The following is a 5,480-nucleotide window of genomic DNA, read 5'->3' as shown; positions in this document are numbered from 1 at the left end:
TAGAGGAATATAAATGAGGCAGTATGGAAAAGTCCGCTGATTGCTAGCACCATACTAGATCTAGCTAGGTTTTTCCTGCAACACTTAGGCACCTCCCTGATCTGTGCCTAACAGGGAATTGTAGTCTCTAGGTGATGAAATTACATCAGTTTTCTAAAGTACTAAAGTTATTTTGAGAATGTTAGTATATTCATAGTGGAATGATGGTGATTTATACTAGCTAAGGTTAGTGTGGACATAATCATAAATAGTGTCACTGCATTGGGTTACTAGGACAATGTCCACGTTGTGATGATGATGATTCAAAAAGCATTTTCTTTCACAGTGGACAAATGTACGCATGTGTGATTGTTCATGCCAAACTGTGAAAAATGAACTCCTAATTATCTCTAGGCACAACTTCTCATAGTAAAAATTTGTCCCACTGTACTGAGTACCTCAGCTTCACTATATATACGTCCTCCTCAGGGATAGCCACTGCCTTTCAGTGGACTGGTACAAAAAGGATAGGGAAATCTTTGGAACCCTTCCTAATAAGATATGCCTCTCTGAATTTAAACTTTTCACAATAGCATCAGCTGTATTACGTGCACAAACAAGGCTCTACCATCCCTTTCCTATTATTCTGTTTGCCAACATTTCTACAACTTTTTTTCATGTGAGAACTGGCTGTGGGTCTATTATTCAACCACTACTCTGGAGTTCAGAGGATTGGTTTTCATCTATTAGCTTCCTTTTGACCTAGCCAGCTTTGGTGAGTCCTGCCAGAAATAAAAATTCCCCACCAGAATATTGATCAGAGTCACTACAACACACAAGCCTCATGATCATCTCAAAGCAGAGTCCCTATAGGCTCCATAACAGCAAAATATTTATTACTAAATCACCTGTGTGATCTCATACACATGCAAAAACGTCAAAATGTGCACCCAAACACTGTAACAAAAACAAAATGCCTGTCCTGCTCCATGTGCTCTTAATTACCCTAATATTTGATAATATACTTAGAAAGGATTTGTAGCCCAAGAGTGGCTTCTCCAGCAACTCTGCTGATATTCTGGAATACGATAGCCCTCTGGCTCTGAAGACATACAGTGAAAAAAAAATAATCATGATAGGTGCATGTTTCCACTGCACGCGAAATACCTCTGTACTCTGTGAAAGAATAAAACAATTCCCACATCATGAATGGCACAAGGATGTTCACTTACTAAAAGGTGCCCCCAACAAAACGATCCTTCAAATACCTGTTCTTGAAAGACATGTCAGCCAAATTTTGTGGCGTGCATTTGACATTTTAGTCTGCTAAATCCCCCACCAAATGCAGTAGAAACATCAGGTGTATTATGTAATTGCTCTGAAACAGCACTGGAGAGCCTTATAAAATCTATTTACTGGCATTGCTAGAGTGTGCATCATTGCCAGGAAACAGAGGATTTAAACATAATGGATAGTGAAATTCATGTCAGCTTGCAGAGGAGATTATGGTGAGAGAATCAGAACACAGCAGCTAAATTAGTATAAGACTTACTTCATTCTCATTCTTATATTTGTTCTTCTAGGTGGCACGGGTGCTGATGTCAGGGGAATATTGACCAGCGAGCAGGTGGCAGAATCAAGACTCCCGAGTTCTTCCAGCTTTTTATATTGACTCGTCGCCCCAAGCAAATGATTTACATTCTATTCAAACCTCTGAGAATATATACAATATTTAGAGCTCAAACTGGACTCATTATAAGGCTTTTGCAAGTACACTCATCTGAAAAAGGTTCCATGCATGTAAAATATTATAATCATTACACATTGACTTTTAAGATTGCCTTTGGATAGATTACAGTTAATCCAAACCACAGTTCTGCATCTAAACATCCTAAATCTGGAGAAACTGGACCTGGATCTAAAACAGATTTTGTATTTGGTCTCACCCTTTTTACGGGACCAAAACAAAGCCCATGACAGACCACATTTATCTTTGAGGTGAATCTGGGCCTACAAGCTCTGTTCCATATCTTCATTCTCACGTGCATGTATAGTTGTGTGTGTATTTGTGTGTGCAAACATGCACATACTTCATTGCTTTTTTCCCCAAACAAACTGGACCCCCCCACAATTACGACTAATATCTATGCATGACTTTATGCATGGTTACATAACTAACTTTCCAGAGCAAGACTGAGGCCATACATTTAAATTATTAAGTGAGATTATTCAGCAGTTAATATTTACCATATAAATTCTCATCTGAGATTTTTCCTCTTTGCTCCTGTCCCTCCAGTTTTTAATAGTTTGTAAAAAATATGTTGGAGTACTAAAAGACAAGAGACAAATGAAAAGAAATGAAATAGGTAAGATCCCTTGTATTCTTTTGTCCAAAGCCTTCTCAGGCGAAACCTTTTACATTTGTGCACCTCTAACATAGGCACACACTCTGCGGTTCACTGAGCTGCTGCTTCAGCCTTGTTGTGCTAGTTGTCAGCAAACAACCACATTAATATTCCAATGATTTATCTGCAGGATGAATTAGGCTCTCACTGGATTGCTGAATACATCTGGACTAGCCTAATGAGCACATTCTTCACCATCAGAGAGGCTGTAGAGGGCTTACAAATATTTTAGGCATGATTCACAAAGCCAAGAGGTCTTGTTTACTGATATGCTATTTATACCTAGCTCAATTAAGCCCCTTTGGAAAAAAAAAACAAAAAACCAACCATCAAGGATGCCAACACTGGCACGGCTGTTGGAAGTGAGCGAGTATCTCCTCATTAAAAAGGTTAGAAAAACACCATTAATAATTTTGATGGTTTCTCTCAGGCATTTTTATGTCCCAGTCTTTGTCTGACTGCATAAAGGATCATATATTATACGCTTCTGACAGCAGAAGAAATCAATTAGAGTTTAGCCATTCTCTCGTAGTGAACAATTTTTAATGCTCTGTCTTTTCAGATGTGACCCCTTCCCTCCCAGCCTTTTTCTGACAATCGCCCGCACTCTCAGTGGAGTTAATAATCATTAAATCTCTCTTACCAGGTCAAGGTTAGTCCAAGGAGCTATGAAAGGTGCATCTCTGATGGGAATAGATTGTGGTTGGTCCAGTCACAGAAGTTCAGGATTCAGTACGTTCAGCTGGACACAGGCACAGTCTTTTAATGTTACATGGGATGGGATGGGATGGGATGGGATGGGATGGGATGGGATGGGATGGGAGGAAAAAAAGCACTGACAATAAAAAGGGACAGTAGACTACATCTTCTCAACTGTGTGGCAACATTTATCTTGGAACTTCTGCAATACTGGGGACACAAAGTACGCCTGTGCTTTAAAGCCATAGTTAGGCCCCAATAGTCTGGAAATCCATCCAAAAATTGAAAGAAGAACTTCATGGAAATTGGGAAAATAATCACTGAAATTCTCATGAAAGCAATGCTTTTACCCCAAGCTATGTGGTATTTCCTGCTTCACAGAAAATGAGAACTAAGAAATGGAAAAAACCTATTTAATCATCAGATCGAACTCTGCCAACGAAGAGTTCTTCCTGGCAGTGCAAGCTTCTACCTCAGCTGCTTTTGGAACCTCGTCCCTACCAATATCAGGCAAAGAAGAGAAAAACCTCATGAAATATTTATCTGGGGAAAGACCGGATTGAGTCTTATTTTGTCAAAATGCAGCCGTGGCCTTCAGTCTCCCGAGCTAATACACAGCAAGGATTTTGAACTTACGCTGGGAAATAAACATCTCTTCATTTGGATGAGGACTGACAAGAGAGAGAAACCAATTTTACTGTCACAAATATCTGTAAAATTCACAGCCCAATTTTGAAGGCCTTACACTGACAAATGCATATACAAACAGTCCAGTAGCAGTTAGGCTACTCCTGGGAGAATTATAAGTTCAACTTTGCATGGGTAAGTGTTGTGGAAACGGGCCAAAGGTAATTAAGGTCTGTTTTTTTCTGTATGTTGGAAAGTAGCTAACAGTTGTCTCCTGTCTACTACCTAGTCGAAATTGGTTTTGTGTTCCCCTACCTTGTTTTTAAAATGCCTCTCATTCCCTTGCTGCTAGCTGTCAGCTACTACTGACTGGTATTTGCCGTTTCTGAACTGCTACATCAACCAGCTTGCCCTGGTTCCTTACTAGTCCCTGATAGAGAAGAACTTAATACATTCTCAATGCTCAGTAGTTTTCTGAGCATATAGTACAGAGTCAGAGTTATATAAATTGGTAGGTGCACCAAATAAATAAGAGATAAAAGAAGAGATATACAATTATTAACAGAAAACAGTGGATGCTGAGACCAGGTCAATACTGAGAAACCCAGACTTCATAAGTAACCAGAAAACATCAAGATACATAGTGGCATCTTCAGATAATCACTGGTAGATCTTACAAGGGCAAGCCAAAGAACTCCATGACAATACCAACTTTTTTATGATCTACTATATTCTGATCCCACCAATTTTCAACATCAGTGCTGATGCAGGACATTCATTGTGCATCAGGTGTTTTTAAGAGTGAGCCCTTTTACCAATTAGTGAGAAAAACCTCAGAAGATGGTCAATGAATAGACATTGGAATAAACACAGACATTACCATGTGAAGTAGAACAAGGAAAGGGCCTCAACATTTCCTCTGAATACTCTATATTCAGAGCTGGAGTGTTTTTGTAACCGTGATGGTCCAGTCCATGAAATGTATAAAAGGGTTGGTTTCTTGTAATATTTTTTATTAGAGTAACTGTATAGTTGGGAGTGAGAACTATACAGTTAGTCCAATAAAAGGTATTATTCAAAGCCTTCCACCACTCCTGCATTTTATAAGATACATTTCACATTATAACTGACAAGAGAAATGATTCCTTTGGATGGGGTTGAACTTTCTACCCTTCTATGTTTGTGTAATGTTACTTAAAAGAGAAGAGACTGCCACTTTGTATAGGTCACTTTTAAACAGAAAAACCTAATGAAAAGCCAACACTAATGTGTTTAGCATATTTCATCCCTTTCAGATGGAAGGATCCTAAAACACTGCGAGAACTACAAAGTATCACCAACTCAGCAAGACAGCCAATGACAAATTGACTGCAGCAGCCAACTGGCTTATGGCAAGCAGTGGGACAGTTTGGTCAGACAATCCCCAACTTTCAAAAAAAAAAAAAAAAAAGCATCATAATATCCAGCATGCCTAATTTTCTAGACAGATGGGACCAAATGGGTCCTAGATGGGTATACACATTAGGAGTGTGTGAAGCAGGCCCTATTTGACTCGGCCTGAATCAGGGACAACGATTCAATTCGTTGATTTGGTCACTGTTCCCGATTCGATTCGGCCGAATCCAAATCTGAAGATTCGATGCCGATTCAGAGAATGAACAATTCAGGCATAGACACAGCTTTAAATGTTTTTTTCTATATACCTTGAGATAGCAGTGTGGCTTGTGAATGCTGCAATGCTGGGGCGCATGGAGTATCCCACAGGAGTGC

The 5,480-nt window shown here is 39.4% G+C and overlaps 1 long non-coding RNA gene across 1 annotated transcript in view; it reads right to left on the bottom strand.

Moving 5' to 3' along the window:
* Positions 1-1,654: 1,654 nt before the first annotated feature.
* Positions 1,655-5,480, bottom strand: part of LOC109288883 — a 16,954-nt gene continuing 13,128 nt past the window's right edge. The window contains exons 2-4 of the long non-coding RNA XR_002095235.1: positions 3,028-3,143; positions 2,227-2,308; positions 1,655-1,692 (exon numbers count right to left, since the gene is read on the bottom strand). This is a non-coding gene — a long non-coding RNA (uncharacterized LOC109288883). The remainder of the gene's footprint in view (positions 1,693-2,226; positions 2,309-3,027; positions 3,144-5,480) is intronic.

Source organism: Gavialis gangeticus, unplaced genomic scaffold, assembly GCF_001723915.1.
Source record: "Gavialis gangeticus isolate Ggan-Ray unplaced genomic scaffold, GavGan_comp1, whole genome shotgun sequence".
In the NCBI taxonomy this organism is placed as follows: Eukaryota; Metazoa; Chordata; order Crocodylia; family Gavialidae; genus Gavialis; species Gavialis gangeticus.
This window is presented reverse-complemented; position numbering and strand designations above follow the sequence as displayed.